The sequence below is a fragment of the Botryllus schlosseri genome, chromosome 10, assembly GCF_051294905.1.
Source record: "Botryllus schlosseri isolate E-star chromosome 10, Bs_hap1, whole genome shotgun sequence".
In the NCBI taxonomy this organism is placed as follows: domain Eukaryota; kingdom Metazoa; phylum Chordata; class Ascidiacea; order Stolidobranchia; family Styelidae; genus Botryllus; species Botryllus schlosseri.
Window position 1 is genome coordinate 12,033,935 of NC_137245.1, and position 16,613 is coordinate 12,050,547.

Consider the following 16,613-nt stretch of genomic DNA (forward strand, 5'->3'; position numbering starts at 1 on the left):
CTGGAAGGTAATGCTGGAGTGGTTATGTTCGTGTATTTACGTTGGTATCGTTTCACTCTATTTTGTATAGGACTAGTAATTAGCGCCAATCATTATTTCCTCGTGTGCCTTCCGTTTTATTTATACCCTGTGTTCTGTTGTCTCGGGGTCTTTCGTTTAACTGAACTCTGGATCGTGTCGCCTGTCTTGAAGTTATTCTGCTGTATAATATACTGATTTCGTATTGCAACCTCGTCGTATGAGTTATTGTTCGAACAAGATCAAGAACATAACAATTGGTGTCAAAAGTCGGATTCATATAGTTATTTCCGCGACGAACATATATCATGGAATCGGGTATTTTGAAGCTTCTGGAGAAGCAGCAGGAAATGATGGCGGAACAACGCGCACAGCGTAAAGAAGATATGGAGCAGTAAAATGCTCGGTACAGAGAAGATTTAGAGCAGAGGTCTCAAACTCAAATGCGCTCGCGGGCCAATTTCCTATTTTTGATGGCGCCGCGGGCCGCACCACCAATAATAGGCGAATTCAATGTATTTCAAGGTAGGCCTTATTTCCGGGTTTCGAGCATAGCTCTACTCTGATAACTAGGCTATATTGACATGACATTACGGAAGTCAAATAGAATCAGCGTTTGATTTTACCTTCGAATGTTGGAACAGATCAATAACAACTTGAACATAATGGATCTGTGCAATTACAATAGAAATGTGCGATCGCCGAAGAAGCCGTTGGTGTTACAGCTGTGAAGCGTAGGCTACGACAAGTTGATACTCGCCGCATTAAGTTGGCGATAATAACATATATAAAGATACCCAAGATGACACGGGATGTAACCAACTACATCGAAGGGATGACATAATGCCAATGTCGGTTGCCATACCTACATGCTTTGATATCTAAATAAGCTACGCAACTCAAGCTACGACCTTTTGATATTTTACTATTTCTCCTAGCAGTTTGATAGTTTGTTCAGAGTGTCCTATATGGTGTGGACACAAGCAAATCTCACGGCTCAGTGAAATTGGTCTTTGTCACACTTTCCATTTGGTCAAAGGCAATTTGACGGTAGTTTTTGATCAATGGAAAGCTACCGCGGTACTGATTGCGAAAATATAAATTTTATTCTGTTCGCGGCCCTGGAACTCGCCAAAATAAGCCTCAAATGTTGCATTGTAAGTGAGTTTGGTATTGCGACGCAGCCATGCCGTCTGAGCAGATCAGAAGCAAATGCGCACGAGAGTGAGAGTGCTTAATCGCTTGCGTAACAATGGAAATACGCTTGCAGCGTGCGGTGCTCCTCGCCTGCTCCAAGACGTCATTGCTTAGGCTAACCATATTTTGGAAATCTAAAAAGAGGACACTTTTTCAGAAATTTCAGACTTGCAAAACCGGAGAAGAATTCTCAAAACCCGGTGAATTTTTCCCACTTTGTGATCGGTTGACTAAAAAAAAAAGGTCATATATCCCGCTCAGAGCTCAAAATACCGTTTTTCTCTCCAAATTGCCAGGTGGATGACTAAAAAAAAAGGTCATCTTTTCGCTCAGAGCTAAAATCACCGTTTTTCACTCCGAAATACCCGCCGGAGCTTCACTTCTGTGCCAATTTGCGGCATATCACTCGCAATTTGCTCTAAAGCTGACCTAAATTTTCAAAAAAGAGGACATAATCTCAAAAAAGAGGACAAAAGGGCGTCCTCCGAGGACACTTTCAAAAAAGTCAAATAAGAGGACAAATCCTCTCAAAAGAGGACATATGGTAAGCCAGAGGTCTCAAACACGCGGCCCGTTAGACCATTTTGTGCGGCCCGCGACGGCATTTTGGATTTCGAAGTATTCGACAATATTTTACTACCAGTTTTTGAGAACTTAAAATTCGCTCTAAAACTACTCCAGAAGCCTGAAACTACTCATCAAACTTCACTAATACATCACTTTCAAAAGTTACCTCTCAGTGGAAGATCAACTATTACGTGACATCACTTGTTTAATATGGTAAAACATGACCCGTTGATGATTCGTGACTGAAAATTGTGATTTGGTCTTGGACGCGACCCTCTGTAGAATTACTCGTACTCGTCACGTCAAACGTTGTAATCAGAGAAGGACTTTTGTGACTCGAAATGTCGTGGTTTGGTACAACCACGCAAATCTCACGGCTCAGTGAAATTGGTGTACGTCACACTTTCCATTTGGTTGAAGGCTATTTGACGGTAATTTTTGTCCGGCTTGTCCTGTATTAGCCTAAATTTCATAAAACGAGTTTAAATCGAAAGCTACCCCGGTACTGATTGCGAAAATATAAATTTATTCTGTTCGTGGTCCAGGAACTCCCCAAAATAAGCCTCGAGTGTTGCATTGTATGTGACTTTGGTATTGTGATGCAGCAATGATAGGCTTACCACAGAGGTCTCAAACTCAAATATGCCCGCGGGCAGTGGCGGCTCGTGACAATATCGGGCGGTGGGGCAAGGGCTGCGAGCGACTTTTATCAACATGACGTCACAATGGCGTTTTCCAACGTTAAAAAGTAACTTTAATATGATGGTCACATGAATTTCCCGACAACAGTGATTTTAACGTAGGTGCCGCGAGAGGTTTGCCGGTGAGCCGTGACTTCAAGTGTGGTAACAAATGTTTTATTCATTTTTTTTAATCAAAGGATTATTTTACATAATGTACGTGAACTAAGAATCGTCCCTATGCCACGAATAAATTATCAGGTCATCCTTAGTAGCATGCGTTATGATTTCATGGTATAGTTAGAGATTACGCAAATCGATAGGCCCCCAATTTTTCTAAGCCCGTCCGAAAGTGTTGCGTACACGATCCTGGTGTGCTACGACCACTGAGCTGGTGGTTACGAGTTACGACCAGGTGATAGGCAACCAAAGCGGAGGTACCCGGCGTACGATTGGATCAATGGACTGGACAATTTCTAGACCTCTAATTTACGCTTAAGGCAACTTCGTAAACTAGCCTACGTACGGAGCAAAGATTCAATACGATTCATGTTCGCACTTGACTTGACCAGACTAATTCCAATGACTAGAACTCGAGAGATTGCGTAAGCCTAACTGCAAAGGTCAACGACTTCGGACACATACGCAATTGTTATCTCATAGATTGGGCCTGTCATATTGAATCCAGAACATCAATTTGAATGGTCTTTGAAGAACTAAGGACAGCGGCCTCGGAACTTCGGTCTCGGAACAACACAGTAGGGGTCTCAGCTTTCCCGTGGCCACTTACTGGCCACAGATTTTTTTGTGGCCGGCCACGAATTTCTCGTGGCCGGCCATGAAAATGCGTTGTCTCGTGGCCGGCCACAGTGAATTTCATGGCCGGCCATGAGAATTCATCGTGGCCGGCCACGAGTTCATGGCCAGTTCGTGATTTTGGCACATCTAGTTGGATCAAAATCCGCCCTTTGCATCCAATTTGACAATAGTAAACTAGATCTTCTTCATTTACAATACGAACTTGCTGGTGGCAAGGTTTGTATAGACGACTTCCACTATATTATCGCACGTACATAAGTTACATTACCACTTTATTGAGTAGTTTAGGGATGGGTTCAAAATTTGCACGGCTTTACACGTGTTACCTTCTCTGTTCGCTGTAGAAATGAATTTAATTCCCACTGACTATTGAAAAAGTTCTCTGGGACGATGCGTTGTAAACTAACACCGAAACATACGTTCCTTGAAATTTCTAGAATCTAGATATATATTTGATAGAGTAATGTATGAGCGTACTGCGTACATCTTATTGCTCGGTCAGACAAACGTCTTTACATTAAAACTGGTGTCCACACAGCTTCCACGCCAGGCGATCAACGCAATGGGATTGCGTGAAAGATAAAACCGTGGTGCAGACTCGATAGCCTTGCAGTTTCTTCGCATCTCCATCGCCCAAGCCCATTAGCGATGGAAACGTAGATAATCTGACTCCCTGCCCCTCCTTCGTTTTTTACATAAAGAAGCCGTCATATTTTGCTACAAAAAGTTTGTTTATTCCGTTACCAATTTCACAAAATGTGTAGCAATTGAAGATATGATTACAATCATTCACAATTCATATACAAGTAGTTGCATGAATGCAATGTGTCCGGTACATGCTTTTCACAGAAAACACCCAGGGGCACGAGAGATCGGATGCACTTTTCACGGCGATAAGTATTTGCACTGCATTCAAATGTCGAATTATAATGAATGATTGGGACTTGTCTGTGTCATCAAGATTGTTCGCTGAATCGCACATTGTTCCCTGCATCAACCACAAATATATCATGCCTATTGGTCAATTCGCAGGCTTGACATGGGCATTTTTTCGTCGATCGATGGCGCCGCATTTGATGTCGCATCGATCGATGCTGCTGCCTTAGATAACGCAAAGTATCTGAAGTTATCTATTATTATAACAGTAATTTAATTATATAGCAGGCACATTTACGTCCTAAGCCCACCACATCGGTTAGCAGCTTGATCTAACAACGACATGCGATACAAAACGATCCTTGCACCCAAGTAATCAAGTATCCTCTGGCATATACGGCATCGTTAGTGACTGCGACATGCATCTCATTCGTATTTGCTTCAGCCTGGAAGAACGGCACCTAGGTGGATATACAATATACATTATACATACAAATTATATAGGATCGAAAACGTGACCAAAATCAAATTTCTGGGAACAATAAAGCCCCACATTTTACCAATATTACCGGCAGGTTAGGCTACATCGTTGTCTTTATTCTACATCCACAGCACATCTGCAGTGTGTCAAGTTCACGTGCTGCTACAGCATAGAAATATTCTTAGATGCATCGACACAATTCTCATAGTGCAAATGAGTGCAAGCTCCATTGATGTTGAGGATCTCGAACGTCGTATGTATTGTATAGCAGTATGATAATCAAATATGTATATAACCGCATATCGCGGAATTATCATAGACCTGATACAGAGGGGAAGGATTGTATCAGCCTGACATTATCAAATTCACAGCTATTCAGCTATACGAAAGATAACAAACTATGGAATTGTTTGCAACTACATGTCCTATACCGTTGGAGAGACATATCAGATCGGGGGAAGCACCGGCCACAGCGAGCTGCTCTGTGGCCGGCCACAAAATGTTATGTGGATTTCACAGCTTTTCTGGAACTTGAAGCAGTATTTTCCACATATTCTTGGTTCTTTGATTCCCTAATTGTTTCGTTCGGGTACTTTCATTACGGTATTTAGTATTGAAACAAGAAAACAGGTAAAATGACCGCATATTGACCGATCCAGTATCTCGATGAAACAGATTATGCATTCAAGGAGGTAATAGTCGAGTCTACTTAAGCGTAAATCGAAATCGGCAGTGAATTAAGACAAATTCCCAGTACAGTATTGTATTATTCATAAATTCATCAGGGCAATCCACGAAAGATTTTAAACTGCCCCTACAAACATCATTAAACTGAGGCATGATCAAATATATATGTATTACTTATTCGCATCGCAGACTCATCATAAACGATAAACATGGTTGAAAAATGAAGGCCATTATCATCATCATATTGTTTAATCGTCGGTTTGCATATTTACAAAATAAAACTAATTATACAATCGATTGCAACTGCAAAATGCACATTGCACATCTTACGGTTGAAAATCAATATCAGAACGGGGGAAGCACCGGCCACAGCGAGCTCTGATCTGTTCTGTGGCCGGCCACAGAATGTCATGTGAATCTCACAGCTTTTGGGGAACTTATAGAGATTTTCTGACAGATATCTGGTATACATTGTTTTTTCCAATTCTATGCAGTTGCATACGATTAGCTGTGACGAGTGTCAGCCGAATATTTAGGTATATTTCTATAAAAAAGATATAAATTAACACTTACCAGTTACCAGTTTTGATAATGTCTTCATCACTGCTAGCTTTCTATACCATTATTTCCTGTTTCATTTAGAGGATATCCCCCTTTTTAATGCATTCTTTACATCATTTTTTTGTGTTTTTAATTGATATATAGAGACTATTACAGATCGTTTCATCTTCTTCCTATCGTTTCATTGTATCGCTATTCATCTGGTATTTCAGGTGAAAATGCATATAAACTGAGCTAAACTCTCGCTCTCACCTAGTTCTATTTACTGTACGCCCATAATAGAACATAATTGATCATGCATTTGACCACGATTGGGCCACATACAGTACTTATCATCGATACTAACTTGATATATTGCAGCCGGCCATGAAATTTGGCTATGGCCGGCCATGAAATTTAGTCATGGCCGGCCATGACAATGAGTTTGACATGGCCGGCCATGGAAATTTCGTGGCCGGCCATACTGAAATTTCATGGCCGGCCATGAAAATTACCATGGCCGGCCACAGAATAGCATTTTTCATGGCCGGCCACGGAATATCTGTGGCCGGCCACGAAATTATCCGTGGCCAGTAAGTGGCCACGGGAATGCTGAAAGTCCGTCTCGAACAACATAGTACATTTTGGCCTTGAAACTGGAGATTGTGACGCAACACATACGGCTTACTGTCTATAAGTCTGCTGCGAAATCGCCGTTGGAAAATATATTAATCAATAAATACATGAATGAAAGCCGTAAACTTAGCATACTGTTACATGAAATCATCGAGAAGTAGCATTCGCAATCTCATAACCCATTCCGGCATGGTACACTGTCAAAATCAATACAAACAGACGAACACCGAACTTTGAGTAAAATAGATCGAGGAATAGGCTGATCGAATGATCAGCTGTTAGCCGACATCGAAAATGAAATAGCTATCGCATTTGACAGGGGATTGTAAGCAAATGGTTTGAAGGCCACAATTTCACAGTGAAATGCACATTGGCGAACATAAAATTATGTGAATATTTGAATGCAAACCGAGAAACTTAGTTAGCTGTTTCATGCGATCATCGAGATATACCATTGGAAATATCATCACCGATCTCGTTATGGGACGCAGACTAGATTAGCACAGACAGACACTGGCTTTTGCGTGAGATCCGCAATGATGTAGGTAGGCTAAGTATCAGATCAGCGCACATCTCTACCATACTCGACCTCGAAAACGAAATAACTGCCTCAATCATTGAGTGTCAACTTTAAGACTTGGCACCGCGTTCGATACTAAAATCAAGACATACCGTGCAAAAGCTCATGACAGATCTAGGTATGGAACATCGTTAAAATCAATAGAGACCAATAACGGCTTTTGCGTAAATCTGTTAGCGATAAATGAAGAGTCAGCTCTCACTCGACTTTGGAAACGAAATTACCACCCACATAGTTCAGTGACAAACTTAAAACTTGTTACAGCGGTCGATACTAACATTAAGACTTTACTGTGCCAAATGTCATGACCGATCTCGGTATGGAACATCGTCAAAATCAATGGAGCCCAATACCGGCTTTTGAGTAAAATCTGTTTGCTGTACAATGTACATGATAGATCAGCACACACTGAACTTCGGAAACGAAATTACTACCCTTATCTTTAAGTAGCAAGCCTGAAACTTGGAGCAGTGCTCAATACTACCTTCACGACATAGCATACCAAGTTTCAAGAATTATCGTGGTGCGAAACACCGTCAAAATCGACATATACCAGCAAAGGTCGACTCAACGCATATCACGGTAACCGAGTTCAGATATAGATACGATTGTTACATCACACCTTAAGGGCGACCGGCATAGTTGCCCCACTTGCTCGGCCATTTTACGAATAGGAGAGAGTAAATCACCGTTTCTTTATTGTGCGCGGCTTTGAGAGAATAGATAGTGAAAGCTTGTTATGAGCGCTACCGGGGCAAGCCCCGGCTAGGCATTCACAAAGCGAAAACACAGAAGAGAATTCGATTTTCGCAGAGACTTGGCTATGTATGGGCATTTGTTAGCGAAAGCACAAGAAGAACGCGGGTTTCGCTGTGATCTCAGTATATATTGATTGCTGTGCGTGTGCGTCTATAAATGGTTAAATTGTTATTGAACAGAATTTTAGGTGGGGCAATGCCCCAGTTGCCCTATAGGACGAGCCGCCACTGCCCGCGGGCCTCTTTTATCTTTTTTGAGTGCTCCACGGGCCGCAGCTCCAATAATAGGCGGATTCGATGTATTTCCATGTAGGCCTTATTTGATGGGACCTTACAGACTGACATTCCACACACATCGTGAAAATGTGATTTACTATTGTGAATTCACGCCTGGCTAGAAAAAAATCACATTTTCAAATATTCGAATAAAATTGTTGCTGTACTTGGCATATAGTATGTCAAAAAATAGTTGCAGACACCACGCGAGAGTACAAATGCATCACGACATCATAAAAGCTGTCGTGTAATAATTTTGAAGCTAGTGGACATTTGTGTCACAATTATAGGTAGAATTTAAGAATTTTATAAAGATTAATCTGATATCAAAGCGTTGGAGCAGTAAAGCCTAATCCGGGTTTCGGGCATCGACCTACTCCTGATAACTAGGCTATATTGATCATGTAATTACTATAGTCAAATAGAATTAGCGTTAGATATACCTTCGAACATCGGAACAGATAAATAACAACTTGAAGATAATGAATACTGTGCCATAGCAATAGAAATGTGCAATCGCAGAAAAATCCATTAGTGTTACAGCTATGAAGCGCTGGCCACGACTACCCAATACTCGCCACATTGAATTGGCCACAATAACATATATAAAGATACCCAAAGATGACACAGGACGTAACCAACTATACATCAAAGGGGCAACATAATGCCAATGGCGGTTGCCATACCGATCTGCCTAGTTATCTAAATATGCTACGCAACGCAAGCTAGGACCTTTTGATATTTTACTATTTCTCATACCATGTAGTTTGATAGTTTGTTGCGTCCGTGGCTGTACCAAGTCACGGCATTCCGAGACACAAGCAGGGCTTTGGAGCAGCCGTAAATTTGCATTGCTCCAGATCCGGCTCCGGAGCTTTCGTCTATCATACACCAACTCTGGCGCCAGCTCCGGAGCTGCATTATTACCACTACTCCTGCTCCAGCTCCGGCTCCGGCTGTGAAAACTATCGAATGTGTCTGTCTATATCAGGGATGGGCAACCCGCGGCCTGCGGGCCATATGTGGCCCGCGAGAAGGTTTTGAGTAGCCGACGAGCTAATTTCCCGTTATACTATCGAAATCCTTCAATATTATAGAAATTGAATTGCACAGATTGTGAACTTGCAAGGTCAACCAAAAATAATTGTTATTAGTCTGGCCGCGACACTTAGGACGTTGATGACTAAAATATCAGTTCCGACGCATTGGCGGATCCAGGGTCCAGTCACATTTTTAGTAAATCGTCGTACATTACAATAAACTATAGGAGTAGTCTTCACGCTTCACGTGTTTAATTGTCACACGATTTCTTGCTTTGTAGCCTACCCTCTCCTGAAAATAACAAAACGCCTGATTTACCCGATTGAGTCTAACTATGTTCGCAATTACGAGAGAAAGTCTTTTTGCGTTTGCGCTCACAGAAAGATCGTCGACGATGAAATGTAGGCACAAAATGATTGTCGTATATTAGCGGAAATCTTCGATATCGATATGTTCACCTGCCGAATAGTCATGTCCTTGCAAACAGACCCCTCGCTTCTTTCCGGTTCACATTGAACTCATTCCGTCAACGAATGAAGCTATCTGAGGCATCAATGATTATATTATATGGAATATGGAGAATAAAAGCATTGATTTGAAATCGCCAAACATATCGCACCAAAAAACTACAATAATAACGGCAACCCCTGCATCCCCAGCACGCTCCTATTATAATAAATATTATAAATTATTCATGCATGGAGATTTCAACATGGAAAAATGTAAACCAGTCGAATAAGACTCTGCTAATTTCACACCCGATAATATAATCATATAGCGAAAGAGTGAACGACAATCTAACTAAGCGTTGAGCTGTGACCAATCAAGCAGTCATCTATTGCGTTCTTTCCCCGTCCAATTCACGTTATCACTCTATCACTCTATCGATACAACTGGATTCTGTTTATCACTTACAGGTAACTGCAGCGGTATGCGCGCCCCCATCCCCCACAGTCATCGAGATGATCAATGCAATGGGCGCGGACAAATATGACATGTCATCGTTGAAGGTGGTTCTGTGCGGGGGAGCACCAATTGCGTCTTTTGCAATAAAGCAAATGAGAAAGAGATATCATGTCATCTTTATTGCAGGTCATAAAAGTATTTCCATGTTTTGCGAATTAAGTTTGTAGCTGAATGCAAAAATGAGTGTAAGATATCCAAGATTTAGGGTACAAGCAGTGTTTAAAACTCGACGATTTTTTTGATTTTTATTCGCAACAAAACATATGTCAACTTGAACACCATCCAGCAAGTGAGGAGTAGCGGACTGATGTTTGGCCTCCGCAAACACAATCGGTTTCAGGTTCATTTCCGGTCGTGGTCTACCCCTAAATCTAATCCGAATTATATTGAAATATGCTGAAATGTCCGGAATTTCGAAGGCTTTAAGAGAGATCAATTTTTTTCATAAATCATGATTAACAATATCTTATTTTGGGGAAGATTTATGCAACTTGAAAATTTTCTTCGCGCAGCGCGAGATTTAGTGACACATATATTAATTTTAATATACAGTTGAATAGTATATTCCTATTGAAATGAACCCGAATATTTTTCAGCTGACACTCGTCAGAGCGTCAAAGCGCATGCAGGAGCGCGTAAATCAGCATGTCCCTAGATTATTAAGAACACGCTTGGTGAAAAGCTCACCCTTAACTCATCTCCTAAAGATTGATGCGGAACAATCAAAGGCCATAAATTCTGTAATTGGCAAACACTTGTTGGATAATCCCGCCTGTGCGAAAAACTATCGTGACGACAGATTTCGCATACTCGGAAAGGATCATTCACACTTTCGTTTGTGTGCCTTGCAGTCGACTTTCGTTTGTATATCATCTAAAAATATTACATTGAACGCTCTCGTATTCTACATTTCATGCTGGTGACGTCATATGTTGTGATACGATTGTTGATATACAATGTTCTTCTCAACAGGGTTGTAACCAAGTCACATGGTTCCGAGTCACGAGTCAATCTTACTTTTGTGGTCACTCGAGTCGAGTCGAGTCATTTTCAATTCATCACCGACTCGAGTCCGAGTCTAAGTCACCGTTTTAAGGCTCAAGTCCGAGTCATAGAACTTGTTCAAATATTAATTGTATTATGGGTACCCCTGTCTTCGCAAAAACTACACAATAAAAATAAGTTAACATAACCATCATTTCCTGGAATAGGACTAATTGAAATCGCAATTATCAGATAACTGAATACTCCCAACGTCCGTAAGGCCATTTGGATGCTTTAGTTAAAGATTTGGTTCTGAAGCTGTGGTTCGTTTTCCTTTTTCTGGAAATCGCGGAGATGGTGAGCCTAATTAGCATTCAACATTATAGGCCGTGACTAAGTCTGGGAAAATGCGCTGATTTTATTTTAATATTAGTTCACACCAGAGGTTCACACCATCCCTATTCCTCAGCTTTTCTATGGTCCCATATTTAGAATATATGTGCATCGCAGTTTATTCAGGAAAGGCCATTGGAAAACCCTATAAAAATGAGATAGTGGACGGGATCGCATTATTTCACTATATATTCATTTCTTATACTGAATTACGCTAAACACTCCATTATCATTCTATTTCTCACTCGTTAGGTAACAAAGGGATATTTGAAAAATGCCCATGCAACTGCGATGGCATTTGATGATAGGTGGTTAACTGGTTACAGACAGGCGATATCGGCTCGATAGACAAACTGGGTAATCTTTGCAGGTTAGAATAGACCTTATCCAGTACCCTTGACCCGATGTTGGCTAATTGCACATTGTGTCCTTTGTTTTATCACTATGGCAACTTTAAAAGATTATTTTATATCCCCGTAAACACACAATTCTGCGCTTCCATTCTCGTCCTTAATTTGGTTATAAGGAGAGAGTTACTCAGTAGCCTACACTAAAAATGACATTCACCATTGCCCAACTTGTACAAACAACTGATCTAGTTAGTTGACGGTTCACTAACTACTGGATTTCCAGGTAGCTCTAGTTGCAGATTCTGCAAAAGCAGAAGTTCTAGTTCTAGCTCGTGAATCGCCATACCGGGGATCTGTTTTGTGATTTTATTGCAGCCATAGCTAATCCAGAGGAACCACTGCTTGAAGTAGCGAAGACACTAGCCATGCGGTCGGTTTTCGGGATTGACCCCTCCCCCTCCCCACTGCCCCATTTCAAACTCGAAGCCCCCTCTAACTGAAATGCCGATTTTATATCCAATATTTGGTGGATAATTTGAAATTCAGTAATCCATGTTAGTTGCTGCTGAATTGAATTTAGTTGGTTATAATTTAAAATTAGTTAGTTAGTTAGTTGCTGATTTTAAAATGTGGTTAAAGTTATAGTGATGGTCGCACATTTTGTAAATCCAGTAGTAGTAAAGTCTGATCATAGCAATTTACAACGTAGCTGGCATGGAGACTGCGCTTAGAGAGCCGTCGATGTTTTGACGGACAGCGCTCCTAGTGACGCGGTATCATACACGCGTAACAAGAAGTCTCTCCAGCTGTATTATTACGTCTCCGTTCGCTCTTGTATAGGCAGGGTTGCCATACCGTCCTTATTTCTAAGATTTGTCCTTATTTTGAAGGGCTACGTCTTAGAAAACTCAACTGTCCTTATTTCGAAGAAATGTCCTTATTTTCGACGCACGTCCTTCTTTTGTCTTATTTTCAACCACTACTGAACTTCGATCGTTTTCCTCTGCAATTTATGTTGCATAATATTCTAAAACTATGCTTTTGCGTAGAGATTTTATGGCATCTTAAATGAAAGGAACACTCGTGACGTACACACCACAAGATTTGACTTCTAAGTGGTGAGATAGCTCGGGCTGTGAGGGGTGGTATAGCAGTTTCGTTTGTTTGTACCAAGATATCGCAGCAGACGTCATTTTAGCAGTAAACAGCAATTCCAGGTTCCTGCTGTTTGGTATACAGCAGATTAAGCTCAAGCTGTGGAAAAGGCAGCATTTATTGCGTAGTGAAAAAAGGTGCAGTGCAGTCTACACATTGGTTAAAAAGTAGTAAAGCTATTAATCATTGAAAAATTTTTCTAACTTTTATTGCACTTGCGCACATAGTTTTAGCTACTAGTAAGACTAAATCTGATTAGTTAGAATGAGCAGGCGTAGCGCGAAAATATTTTGAAAAAGTTGCATAAATTTATAAATGTTCCGTGGCCCAGCTCAAAATTCCATGAGCTGATTACTAATTGAAGGTCGGCACATTTGTCCATACTTACTCACGACCAATGTTTTTTTTGGGGGGGGGGTGACGAAGTGCTGTTTCGGACCTGAGTAAAGGTAAACCTAGACATGAGCTGTCGTGATATCCATGAAGCACTTTCTAATAACAAGGCGTTGCTCGAGCAGATTGTTTCTGGCGAAAAGTATGGAATATGATAGGCCACGGCTCGTATATATACAAAATATGAACAAAAACGCTTTTTCATGCTAATATAATTTTTCGACTGTTTGGGTCCATGTCGATGGCAACCCTGTGTGTAGGTTAAGACGTAGGTAGATTCCCCTCGAAGGCCTGTAGTTTTGGAAGTTTAGAGTTTATAGTGCGTTATTATGGATGTATATACCTTATGATATTTCTCAGTAACTCGCTCAGAACTACGGAGGGTAATGTTAAGTAGCCCAATAGATCCAGATCGCAAGAGAAGCAGAGGTCGATACTGCTGCCTTCCACATTGCAGCAGCTCTAGTACACGCAACAACAGGTTGTACATGATTCCAACCATAACAGGAATGCGGTTAAAAATGCTGACAAAAGATTGGGCTGAAAAGTTCCACCAGGCATGTGTTGTGTTTTATTGAACCATTTAGTAAGGATAAGTCATGTCAGTAGGAATTAGAAAGGTACGGTATTTATGTTGTGCTAGGATGGTTTCTTATTATGCAATAACATAGTGACTTTGTTATATTTCATTTACAGATAATATTTAAATTCCGGTACGACGTGGATTTCAAGAAGAAAGTGCTAGACAGTGGTTCTCAACCTTTTTGGCTTCGCGGACCCCTTTTGACCGTCACGGATACTCGCGGACCCCCTCAAGTTTTTGTTCAATTTTTAATCTATTATGGCGCAACCTTCATCTGTCTTGTGCGAATATGAACTGTAGGCTTGTGATAAACAGCAAAATCAAGATTTTTCTTGAAAATAATATCATACTATTTATGTAGAAATTGGTAGACTTTTATCATTTCAAAGCTAATTTTGTTGCCGTATTTCTTGAAGTACGTGGTCGTTTCTTGAAAATCCGCGTCTTCGTTTTGATTTGAACGAAGAGTGCCGAAAGCCATTTCCGCAAAGATAGATGGAGGCTAATGCAATATTAACGCACAACGCTTCCCACGATACTTTTGGTGTGATCGCAACATTTATAGCACCAAAATGAAGAAACAGATATTTTATAAACATATCACGTCCATCATCTAGCGCAGGGACGAGCAACATGCGGACCGCGGGCCGGATTCGGCCCGCGACGGCATTTTGATCGGCCCGCAGAGAGTTTCTACCGTCAAAGTGAAATACTAATCCAATAGCATAGACAAATTTTATGCGTCAAATAATGGAACCAAGTTTTCCAACCTGAGAAAGACTGTCATGAAACGACTTGTTCTGTTCGGGTCTACATATATAATATATACATATACGAGCAAACATTTTCGACCGTGAACAATAAAAAAGTTAAAAAGACAAGGCTGCATACCAATATAACTGGTGATATAAATTTCAGGGTTGGAGTGTAATGCTTTGATACCAACGAAATACTCCTTGGTCGTCAAAAATTACCTTTGTCGATAGGGCATCCGCAATAAGAATACGCCAAATCTGATAGCCGAGCTTTAAGAGCAGGTATATCATCGTCCGATTTATGACGAGTGTCAGCCGAAAATATTCGGGTTCATTTAAATATGAATATACCATTCAATTGTATATTGAAGTTTTGTACCTTCAAGAAGCTGTTCAAATAGTGGTTATGTATATAACGGGATAAAATGGATTTCGTGACGAGGTTTCAAGCCCAGCATTGGAACAAATTAGGGAAATACTTCGTAAATTTTTATTTCAAACGACTGTTCACTAATTTGATGAGACTGATAACTTCAAGTCGAAAAGACATTACGAAGTCACGCTGATTGACGTTACTATCTCCATATTTTTATTTTGTCAAGAAACCCGAGCCGAACGTTTCTAAACAGCAATATGTTTGTATCAGCAGGTTATTGGAAAATTGGAAAATTGGAAATGAAAATGAATTTCCATACTACGATAGTTCATGTCAGACGATTACTATGATGATAGGAGTAAGGAGGTTTTAGCAATTGTGGTGCTAAACTGCCCCATGCTTTCTTAAATTAAGAAAAAAATAAAAAGTACGTTATCGACCATTTTAAAAATTTGGAGGTCTCGCGGACCCCCTGAAATTGCTTTGCGGACCCCTAGGGGTCCGTGGACCCCCGGTTGAGAACCGCTGTGCTAGACGGATTCACTTTACCTACATATGCTCCAGACATTTCAAGGAGTCAGATATTAAAAAAACTAGTTCTCAAAGCTGTATTAAATTTGGATCCATCCCGACATTAAATTTACCACTATAATCTCACATATCACAAACTCCTAGTGAAAGGCGATTAATTGCAAAGTGTCCGCCATCTATAACACTGGTTAACAGAATGAAAAAAAAATTTAGCCAGAACATCTGAGAGCCGTTTCTGGGGTTTTTGAGGTTGCTGATCACGAATATCACATTAGTTTGTCAGATTGGCTCTCTGTCAGAAGATATTTATACCCTTAAAAAAACCAAAATTACTGTATTTACCCTTAAATATTTCATTTGGTAGGAGGAAAATCGTAGTTTTTTCTCATTTTATACTGCGCCTAAATGGCTAATTGACTATGAAGAACCCTCATTTCATTCTCAGTCATTCTATCAATATTAACATGGCATGATGCGAAATATTTGTTTGTCAAAAAAGCAATTTGTCAAGCCTAAAAATTGTAATTTTGCACAACAGAAATTCATATTCTCCTGTATCAATTGGTCATTCTACCAAAATTGAAGAGGAGTATAAAACTATGAAATTGGTCCATGAAAGGCTTGACTACAATACTCATATGTGTCTCATTTCCTTTGACTGGTAGATGGATAATTTACCACTGATTTACCAAAGTGGGTATACCAAGTAATAACCCTATCAAACGAGAAGCTTAAATCTGGTATCTGGTATATTCGAATACCGATGAAAGATTCCAATTTCACATCAGGATGGAGTTCACAGCATGTAATTTCTCCTAAGATGTAGTAAATAAAACTTTTTAGATGATCACAAATATAGTGCTGTTGCTGTATTTTGATTTAAAATGGTCTTCTGTGTGTAAAAATAACAAGTAGATTGAATTTCTAAACTTTATAATACGACTAAGCCTATTTTTTATCTAGTCAATACC

The 16,613-nt window shown here is 40.3% G+C and overlaps 1 protein-coding gene across 1 annotated transcript in view; it reads left to right on the plus strand.

Moving 5' to 3' along the window:
• LOC145448217 (kelch-like protein 40) overlaps positions 1-16,613 on the plus strand; it is a 48,472-nt gene that overhangs the window by 19,362 nt on the left and 12,497 nt on the right. The gene's annotated exons all lie outside the window — the stretch shown is intronic.